The 11,612-nt window shown below is 41.8% G+C and overlaps 1 non-coding gene across 1 annotated transcript; it reads right to left on the bottom strand.

Moving 5' to 3' along the window:
- Positions 1-10,891: 10,891 nt before the first annotated feature.
- On the bottom strand, positions 10,892-10,999 carry LOC148565872 (small nucleolar RNA R71). The gene has a single exon (XR_015884251.1). It is a non-coding gene; the product is annotated as a small nucleolar RNA R71 (small nucleolar RNA).
- Between the last annotated feature and the right edge of the window lie 613 nt (positions 11,000-11,612).

Raw genomic sequence — 11,612 nt, forward strand, 5'->3', positions numbered from 1 at the left:
AGTTGACTGGACATCTAGGAGTAAAATACTATTTTGATGTGGTCTTAAAGTTTAAGACCAGTCACCAAAATCTTATAAAAATAAAAAATTTTTAGATAAAAATGTAAAATATATCTTGAACTATAAAATATTCATAGTTGGAAATTCAAATTTGATCGTCTTTTATACTTCACAAACAGTAATAACCATATTTCATTCCGAATATGATAAAATAGAATGAATTGAGATAATATTTTATAAATACGTAATTATTTTAAATATTAACTTTTTTTTTAGTTTTCGATCGCCCGAGAGAACCAAAAAAAAAAAAAAACATGTGATCAATCATTCGCACTTAATATGATTAAGACCGTTCCTTTGTAATTTCTTCGATAGTAAGACGAGCAATTTGACAACTTAGGATTAAAGGATAAGTTTCATGATTGGCTCTGGCTATGGAAACAGGTCATCAATAGATCAATAATAATGCCTACAGAATGCTTCAAAACCTGCGCATATATATAATATAAAAGAATTGAAGAGTCCTGTGAGTTTGAATTAAGTAATATATATGCTTATAATTTTTAAATCCAAATTTCGTTTTTCAATCACATTTTGTTTATAGTTTTTGCTCTATTATTCCTTTTTATTCTACAGTGACAAATTATTTTTTTATTATTTTTTTTTGTTCAGGGTATTTTATTATTCCTTAATTTGTATCTTTGGGTAAAAAATAAAAATAAGTGATTTTTTTTTTGTCTTGTTAATATTGTCTTATTCGATTATTTTTTTTGTCCAAGCAAAGACCCATAGCACCAGCTTCATTTTTTGGTGTCTACTTTCCTATAACAATCCATGAATTACCGCACCATTATTGTTTTCTAAGCTAATCAACAAACCTTCTTTCCTAATTCTCTTCGCCAAAAGTAAAAAATATACGGTAAAGTATTAAATTAGTTTTTTATATTTGGACGTAATTTAATTTTGGTCTTTAAAATTTAAAGTGTCTTATTTAAATCTAAAAAAGTTTCATTTAGTTTTAATTTAGTCCTACACCATGAAGTCAAAGTTAAATAATTAATGGAATGTCTTATATGACAGCAGTACAAGAACAAAGTCGATAATCTGGAGAACAAGTACAAGCTCCAAAGACACAAAATCAACCATAGATGCATCAATACATTTATTTATCATTCTTCTTAGTTTTATAGAAAATATTTAATTTAAATTGTAAGAAGAATAATAAATTGTTACGGCCTGGCCCAAATTGAATGTGGGCCGGCCCGACCTGGGCCCCATCCGACCCGGACGGTCAGGAGTAGGGCGCCCGATTGCCAACTCGGACACGCGTCCCTGACAGCTTCGCTACAGCTATGCAAGGGAGGTCTCGAAGAAGGTGGGCCTGCCCTTGCAGGGCCCACCTTTGACACGGTATAAATGGGGAAGGGCCTACCCTTCCCCCAAGGTACGTCACATACCACTCAATCTTTACTCGCCTGCACACTTCACTGATGATGAGCGGATAATTTATACGCTTTTTGGCATTACTTTTAGTATGTTTTTAGTAGAATCTAGCTACTTTTAGGGATGTTTTCATTAGTTTTTATGATAAATTCACATTTCTGGACTTTACTATGAGTTTGTGTGTTTTTCTGTGATTTCAGGTATTTTCTGGCTGAAATTGAGGGACTTGAGCAGAAATCAGATTCAGAGGTTGAAGAAGGACTGCTGATGCTGTTGGATTCTGACCTCCCTACACTCAAAGTAGATTTTCTGGAGCTACAGAACTTGAAATGGCGCGCTTCCAATTGCGTTGGAAAGTAGACATCCAGGGCTTTCCAGCAATATATAATAGTCCATACTTTGGCCAAGAATTGACGACGTAAACTGGCGTTCAACGCCAGCCTTCTGCCCAAATCTGGCGTCCAGCGCCAGAAAAGGATCCAAAACCAGAGTTGAACGCCCAAACTGGCACAGAAACTGGCGTTCAACTCCACAAATGGCCTCTGCACGTGCAACACTCAGGCTCAGCCCAAACACACACCAAGTGGGCCCCGGAAGTGGATTTATGCATCAATTACTTACTCATGTAAACCCTAGTAGCTAGTTTATTATAAATAGGACCTTTTACTATTGTATTAGGCATCTTTTGATCATCTTAGGATCTTAGGATCATCTTTGAACGCATTGTTCTTAGATCAAGGGGGCTGGCCATCTTGGCCATGCCTGGACCTTCACTTATGTATTTTCAACGGTAGAGTTTCTACACTCCATAGATTAAGGTGTGGAGCTCTGCTGTTCCTCAAAGATTAATGCAAAGTACTACTGTTTTCTATTCAATTCTTCTTATTTCGCTTCTAAGATATCCATTCGCACCCAAGAATGTGATGAAGGTGATGATTATGTGTGACGCTCATCATCCTTCTCCCTTATGAACGCGTGCCTGACAAACACTTCTGTTCTACATGAATTAAGCTAGAATGAATATCTCTTAGATCTCCTAACCAGAATCTTCGTGGCATAAGCTAGAATGATGGCGGCATTCAAGAGAATCCGGAAAGTCTAAACCTTGTCTGTGGTATTCCGAGTAGGATTCAATGATTGAATGACTGTGACGAGCTCCTAACTCGCGATTGCAGGGCGTTAGTGACAGACGCAAAAGGATAGCAAATCCTATTCCAGCATGATCGAGAACCGACAGATGAATAGCCGTGCCGTGACAGGGTGCGTGAGCATATTATTCACTGAGAGGATAAGATGAAGCCATTGGCAAGGGTGATGCCTCCAGACGATTAGCCGTGCCGTGACAGGGCATTGGATCATTTTCCCGAGAGATGACCGAAAGTAGCCATTGACAGTGGTGACGTATCACATAAAGCCAGCCATGGAAAGGAGTAAGACTGATTGGATGAAGATAGCAGGAAAGCAGAGGTTCAGAGGAACGAAAAGCATCTCCATTCGCTTATCTGAAATTCCTACCAATGATTTACATAAGTATCTCTATCCCTATTTTATTATATTAAATTCGAAAACACCATTATCACTTTATATCTGCCTGACTGAGATTTACAAAGTGACCATAGCTTGCTTCATACCAACAATCTCCGTGGGATTCGACCCTTACTCACGTAAGGTATTACTTGGACGACCCAGTGCACTTGCTGGTTAGTTGTATCGAAATTGTGACAATTATGAATTAAGATCAGAGCACCAAGCTTTGGAGCCATTACCAGAATTTGTTCGAGCCTGGAGATCACAATTTCGTGCACCAACTGACTTGAGCGTCGGAGTGTCTTTGCAGGTGACACCCCCCTCTACATCCGAAGAGCTCGGGACCTCGCCTACCCTCAGCCCAGAGACGTGCGACCAGACGACTTCCCCTTCTTTGATCAGGATATCAACCCAACCCGTCCGGTATCCGACCTACCGAACATTGGCGCCATCTGTGGGGATCTAGTCGCCTGGATGGACGTTGTATTGGGCCCGGGAGAGACAGGCCGCAGAGGGGAACCCTCCGCGACTTCTCCCTGACCGCGCACGAGGTCCCCTCCAAGACGTACCACCCGATCTCTCGAAAGACGCCCTTTCGGGGGAACTGGCGACAGCCACGCCAGAATAATGCAGGAACTACATCACAAGATGCAAGACTTAGAACGCCAGCTAGCAGACCGGGAACACGACCAGCACACCTCAGAGCAAAGCCACTCTCGTTCTCACTCAAGGAGCCATTCCAGACGCACAGCCAGCCCTCAGGCTGAATCCGAGAGCGCTGGGGAAAGAGGACGCACGAGAAGACGCTACGACCCCCTCATCTACGCCAGGCATGAGAGGCGGCGTACGACGGATCGCAACCACGAGGACACTCGTCAGGAGGACGACGAAGGGAGAACAACGAGAATGCGGGGACCCGTGATAATGGGAGCGACCCCATTTCATCGTTCCATCCTCGAAGTCCGGCTGCCAAAACACTTTGACAAGCCAACGGACATGAGGTATGACGGAACGCAAGACCCGCTGGAACACCTCACGACCTTTGAGGCCAGGATGAACCTGGTGGGAGTGGGAGACGAGGTAAGGTGCCGCGCTTTCCCGGTCACCCTGGCGGGACCTGCAATACGGTGGTTCAATAACCTCCCGCAGGGCTCAGTGACCAGTTTTGCAGACATCAGCCATACCTTCCTAGCCCAATTCACGACTAGAATTGCAAAAGCAAAGCACCCAATCAACCTGCTTGGAGTGACCCAGTGGCCCGGAGAGCCGACCAGGAAATACCTAGACCGATTCAACGACGAGTGCTTGGAAATAGACAGGCTGACGGACTCAGTTGCGAGCTTGTGCCTGACAAACGGACTCCTGAACGAGGACTTCAGAAAGCACCTCACCACGAAGCCGGTGTGGACCATGCAGGAGATTCAATGTGTAGCCAAGGAGTACATCAACGACGAAGAAGTTAGCCAAGTCGTGGCCGCCAACAAACGGCAGCCCTCTCACAACCAAGACCGACACCGCGAGAGCAGAGAAGGACAAAAGGAACACGCCAGGGACGGCGGTCTGAGCAAGGCACCCAGACCGTTTTTTCGTGTCGGAAAGTTCACCAATTACACTCCCCTCACCGCACCAATCATGGAAGTTTATCAACAAATCGCCGAAAAGGGGATCTTGTCGAAGCCCCGACCACTAAAGGAACGAACAGGGGGAAACTGAAGCCTCTACTGTGACTATCACAAGGGCTATGGGCGTAAGACACAGGATTGCTTCGACCTGAAGGACGCATTAGAACAAGCGATCAGGGATGGAAAGCTAGCTGAATTCTCCCACCTCATTAGAGATCCGAAACGACGGAATCACGACCACAACGGCGAAGACAGGACACGGGCAGCAAAGCGACACCAAGAACTGGAGGACGATGACCGAGGCCTCACGATAGTGAACGCGGTAACAGCTAGGAATGCGGCACCTAGGTCCAGGTCGGCACACAGGAAAGACGCCAAAGTTCTGGCGGTCTCCTCGTCCTCTGCACGAAGCATGAGGAAGAACCCATCCATTTCATTCGGCCCGGAGGATCAATGGTTTGACAAAGTCAGAGAAAGCCCTCCCATGGTCATAACGGCCAGAGTAGGAACTGGTCTCGTCAAGCGAATCCTTGTAGATACGGGGGCAGACTCGAACATCATGTTTCGCAATGTGTTCGACGCTTTAGGCTTAAGGGACGCCGACCTACAGACTCACCAGCACGGCGTCGTAGGGCTCGGCGACCATTTCATCAAGCCGGATGGCATAATCACCCTGCCGACCTCATTGGGACAAGGCCAGGGGAGAAGAATGATAATGGCAGAGTTCGTGATCCTACGAGACTCCACCACCTACAACATCATCCTGGGGAGAAAGACCATCAACGACCTAGGAGGAGTCATCAGCACAAGGATGTTGGTAATGAAGTTCATAACAAAAGAGGGGTCAGTAGGATCTGTGAGGGGAGACCTGGAAATGGCAGTCGCTTGTGACAACGCCAGTCTCTCGTTAAGAAAGGAATCTAGGGAAGCATCGGGGGTATTTCTCGCCGACTTGGATGCCAGAATTGATGACAAGCCCAGGCCCGAACCAGAAGGGGACCTGGAAAAGTTTAGGGTCGGGAACACGGAGGACAAGTTCACGTTCGTGAATAGGAACCTCCCCCATGAATTAAAAGAGCCGTTGATGGAAATGATCAGAGCCAATGGCGATTTGTTTGCCTGGACACCTGCCGATATGCCAGGGATAGACTCCGTACTCATGTCACACCGCCTAGCCATCAGGCCGGAAGCCAAACTAGCGGCTCAAAGGAGAAGAAAAATGTCTCAGGAAAGGGCAGAGGAAGTGGCCAGACAAACGGCCAGCCTCCTTGAAGCAGGGTTTATCCGGGAACTGGACTATTCTACCTGGTTGTCAAATGTGGTCTTGGTAAAAAAGTACAATGGGAGATAGAGGATGTGTGTAGACTACTCTGATCTCAACAAGGCATGTCCCAAGGACTGCTATCCCCTCCCCAACATTGATGCACTCGTTGACGCGACCGCGGAATACCGGTATCTAAGCTTCATGGACGCCTACTCCGGCTACAACCAGATACCGATGCACTGGCCAGATGAGGATAAAATGGCATTCATAACGCCAGGAGGGGCTAATGCTACAAGGTGATGCCTTTTGGCCTGAAAAACGCGGGGGCGACGTACCAGAGGCTGATGAACAAAATATTCAGCGATCTTATCGGCAAAACGGTGGAAGTCTACGTGGACGATATCCTTGCGAAGACCGCCCGACAAGATGACCTCCTAAGCGACCTGGACAATGTGTTCACATCCCTCCGACAACATGGCATGAGGCTCAACCCGCTTAAGTGCGCCTTTGCCATGGAGGCCGGAAAGTTCCTGGGGTTTATGATAACCCAAAAGGGAGTGAAAGCCAACCCCGAAAAGTGCCAAGCGATACTCCAGATGAGGAGTCCGGGTTGCATCAAAGACGTTCAGCGGCTGGCGGGAAGGCTCACCGCGTTGTCCCGATTCCTCGGTGCATCGGCAGCAAAGGCCCTACCCTTTTTCAACCTGATGAAGAAGGGAATAGCGTTTGAATGGACTCCTGCGTGCGAGGAGCCATTCAATCACTTCAAAGAAATCCTAGCAGCACCCCCTGTGCTCAGGAAGCCCAGAGCCGGAGAACCACTCTACCTATACCTAGCCATAACAGAAGGAGCGCTTGCAGTGGTGCTGGTGCGAGAAGAAGGGAAGGCCCTGTGATGAGCGGATAATTTATACGCTTTTTGACATTGTTTTTAGTATGTTTTTAGTAGGATCTAGTTACTTTTAGGGATGTTTTCATTAGTTTTTATGTTAAATTCACATTTCTGGACTTTACTATGAGATTGTGTATTTTTCTGTGATTTCAGGTATTTTCTGACTGAAATTGAGGGACTTGAGCAAAAATCAGATTCAGAGGTTGAAGAAGGATTGCTGATGCTGTTGGATTCTGACCTCCCTACACTCAAAGTGATTTTCTTGAGCTACAGAACTCGAAATGGCGCGCTTTCAATTGCGTTGGAAAGTAGACATCCAGGGCTTTCCAGCAATATATAATAGTCCATACTTTGGCCAAGAATGAACGACGTAAACTGGCGTTCAACGCCAGCTCTCTGCCCAAATCTGGCGTCCAGCGCCAGAAAAGGATCCAAAACCAGAGTTGAACGCCAGAAATGGATCAAAACCTGGCGTTCAACTCCACAAATGGCCTCTACACGTGCAACACTTAAAGCTCAGCCCAAGCACACACCAAGTGGGCTCCGGAAGTGGATTTATGCATCAATTACTTATTTCTGTAAACCCTAGTGACTAGTTTATTATAAATAGGACCTTTTACTATTGTATTAGACATCTTTTGAACCATCTTTGGATCATTTTTATATCTTTGGACGCCTGTTTTTAGATCAGAGGGGCTGGCCATTCGGCCATGCCTGGACTTTCACTTATGTAATTTTAATGGTAGAGTTTCTACACTCCATAGATTAAGGTGTGGAGCTCCGCTGTTCCTCAAAGATTAATGCAAAGTACTACTGTTTTCTATTCAGTTCATCTTATTTTGCTTCTAAGATATCCATTCGCACCCAAGAACGTGATGAAAGTGATGATTATGTGTGACGCTCATCACCATTCTCCCCTAGGAACACGTGCCTGACAAACACTTCCGTTCTACATGAAATAAGCTAGAATGAATATCTCTTAGATCTCTTAATCAGAATCTTCGTGGCGTAAGCTAGAATGATGGCGGCATTCAAGAGAATCCGGAAAGTCTAAACCTTGTTTGTGGTATTTCGAGTAGGATTCAATGATTGAATGACTGTGACGAGCTTCAAACTCGCGAGTGCTGGGCGTTAGTGACAGACGCAAAAGGAGGGTGAATCCTATTCCAGCATGATCGAGAACCGACAGATGATTAGCCGTGCTGTGACAGAGCATGTGAGCATATTTTTCACTGAGAGGAGGGGATGTAGCCACTGACAACGGTGATGCCCTTGCATAAAGCTAGCCATGGAAAGGAGTAAGACTGATTGGATGAAGATAGCAGGAAAGCAGAGGTTCAGAGGAACGAAAAGCATCTCCATTCGCTTATGTGAAATTCCTACCAATGATTCACATAAGTACCTCTATCCCTATTCTATTATTTATTATTCGAAAACACCATTATCAATTTATATCTGCCTAACTGAGATTTGCAAGGTGACCATAGCTTGCTTCATACCAACAATCTCCGTGGGATTCGACTCTTACTCACGTAAGGTATTACTTGGACGACCCAGTGCACTTGCTGGTTAGTTGTATCGAAGTTGTGAACCATGGTATTGGCACCATGTTCTTGGCGCCATTGCCAGGGAAAGAAGGAGCCATGAATTTTACATCATTAAAGTGTAATCACGATTACGCGTACCAAGTTGCTCACGTTGCCAGGGATTGTTCGAGCCTGGACATCACAATTTCGTGCACCAAGTTTTTGGCGCCGTGGCCGGGAATTGTTCGAGTTTGGACAACTGACGGTTCATCTTGTTGCTCAGATTAGGTAATTTTCTTTTTGTTTTATTTTCAAAAATTTTTCAAAAAGTTTTCAAAATTTTCTCCTTTGTTTTCGAAAAAAAAATTTTTTTAATAAAAATGTTTTCAAAAATATAATTTTTCTTCAGAATTTTTAAGAATGAATTCTAGTGTTTCATGAAGCATGGCTGGCTGGAAAGCCATGTCTAATACGACTGTAGGGCATGTCAGACGTGTCATGTCTGAGTTACATACTAAAGCTTGGCTGGCTATTATGCCAAGCCTGACCCTTTGATTGGAGCTTTAGAGCATAAGATTCCTGGAATTCATAATAAAAATTTTGGAATCCTTATTTTTCTTTTTTCAAAATGATTTTCGAAAAAAATTAAAGGAAAATACAAAAAAAAACTAGAAAATCATAAAAATCAAAAATATTTTTTGTGTTATTGTTTGAGTCATGTGTCATGTTATAAGTTTGGTGTCAATTGCATGTGCATCTTGCATTTTTCAAAAATTCTCATGCATTCATAGTGTTCTTCATGATCTTCAAGTTGTTCTTGGTAAGTCTTCTTGTTTGATCTTTGCATTTGCATGTTGTGTCTTTTCTTGTTTTTCATATGCATTCTTGAATTCTTAGTGTCTAAGCATTAAAGAATTCTAAGTTTGGTGTCTTGCATGTTTTCTTTATATTAAAAATTTTTCAAAATTGTGTCTATGATGTTCATCTTGACATTCATAGTGTTCTTGGTGTTCATCTTGACATTCATAGCATTCTTGCATGCATCACATGTTTTGATCTAAAAATTTCATACATTGCATCTCTTTAGTGTTTTTCTCTCTCATCATAAAAATTTCAAAAAAAAAAAAAAATCAAAAAAATATCTTTTCCATTTTCTCTCATCAAATTCGAAAATTTGGATTGACTTTTTCAAAAATTTTTAAAATCAAATTGTTTCTCATGAGTCAAATCAAATTTTCAATTTGAAAATCTTATCTTTTTCAAAATCTTTTTCAAAAATCAAATCTTTTTCAAAATTCTTAGTTATTTTCGAAAATTCCAAAAATATTTTTTAAAAAATCTTTTTCTTATTTTTATACCAAATTTTTGAAAATAACAATAGCAATTAATGTTTTGATTCAAAAATTTCAAGTTTGTTACTTGCTTGTTAAGAAAGATTCAAACTTTAAGTTCTAGAATCATATCTTGTGATTTCTTGTGAATCAAGTCATTAATTGTGATTTTAAAAATCAAATCTTTTTCAAAAACAATTTCAATCATATCTTTTCAAAAATATCTCCTTATCTTTTTCAAAAATTTGATTTCAAAATATCTTCTCTAACTTCCTAACTTCTTATCTTTTCAAAATTGATTTTCAAATTTGTTTCAACTAACTAACTAACTTTTTGTTTGTTTCTTAACTTTTTCAAAACTACCTAACTAACTCTCTCTCTCTCTAATTTTTGAAAATATCTTCCCTCTTTTTCAAAAATTTCTTTTTAATTAACTAATTATTTTTATTTTTACTTTTGATTTTAAAATTTTCGAAAATTACTAACATTTTTCAAAAACCATTTTCGAAAATCACTAACTCTTTTTCAAAAATATTTTTCGAAAATTATCCCTCCCCCATCTTATTCTATTTATTCATTCATATCCTAACATCTCATCTCACATCTCTAGCCTCCTCACAGTTGTGTTTCTTCCATTATAATACATTCTTTGTCTCCCCCTCTTCTTCTACTCACACAGGGATCCCTACACTGTGGTATAAAGGATCTCTATTATTATTATTATTATTTTTCTGTGCCTTCTTCTTTGTCATATGAGCAGGAGCAAGGATAAGAACATTCTTGTGGAAGCAGATCCAGAACCTGAAATGACTCTGAAGAGAAAATTAAGAGAAGCTAAAATACAACAATCCAGAGATAACCTTTCAGAAATTTTTGAACAGAAAGAGGAGATGGCAGCCGAAAATAATAATAATGTAAGGAAGATGCTTGGTGACTTTACTGCACCTAATTCCAATTTACATGGAAGAAGCATCTCCATTCCTGCCATTGGAGCAAACAACTTTGAGCTGAAACCTCAATTAGTTTCTCTGATGCAGCAGAACTGCAAGTTTCATGGACTTCCATCTGAAGATCCTTTTCAGTTCTTAACTGAATTCTTGCAGATATGTGATACTGTTAAGACTAATGGAGTAGATCCTGAAGTCTACAGGCTCATGCTTTTCCCTTTTGCTGTAAGAGACAGAGCTAGATTATGGTTGGATTCTCAACCCAAAGACAGCCTGAACTCTTGGGATAAGCTGGTCACGGCTTTCTTAGCCAAGTACTTTCCTCCTCAAAAGCTGAGCAAGCTTAGAGCTGATGTTCAAACCTTCAGACAGAAAGAAGGTGAATCCCTCTATGAAGCTTGGGAAAGATACAAACAGTTGACCAAAAAGTGTCCTTCTGACATGCTTTCAGAATGGACCATCCTGGATATATTCTATGATGGTTTATCTGAGCTATCAAAGATGTCACTGGACACTTCTGCAGGTGGATCCATTCACCTAAAGAAAACGCCTGCAGAAGCTCAAGAACTCATTGACATGGTTGCTAATAACCAGTTCATGTACACTTCTGAAAGGAATCCTGTGAGTAATGGGACGCCTATGAAGAAGGGAGTTCTTGAAGTTGATACTCTGAATGCCATATTGGCTCAGAATAAAATATTGACTCAGCAAGTCAATATGATCTCTCAGAGTCTGCATGGAATGCAAGCTGCATCCAACAGTACTCAAGAGGCATCTTCTGAAGAAGAAGCTTATGATCCTGAAAACCCTGCAATAGCAGAGGTAAATTATTTAGGTGAACCTTATGGAAACACCTATAACTCATCATGGAGAAATCACCCAAATTTCTCATGGAAGGATCAAAAGCCTCAACAAGGCTTTAATAATGGTGGAAGAAACATGTTTAGCAATAATAAACCTTTTCCATCATCCACTCAGCAACAGACAGAGAATTCTGAGCAGAACCCATCTAGCTTAGCAAACTTAGTCTCTGATCTATCTAAGGCCACCGTGAGTTTCA

This window comes from Arachis ipaensis, chromosome B5 (genome assembly GCF_059453495.1).
Source record: "Arachis ipaensis isolate K30076 ecotype BB chromosome B5, ASM5945349v1, whole genome shotgun sequence".
Lineage (NCBI taxonomy): Eukaryota > Viridiplantae > Streptophyta > Magnoliopsida > Fabales > Fabaceae > Arachis > Arachis ipaensis.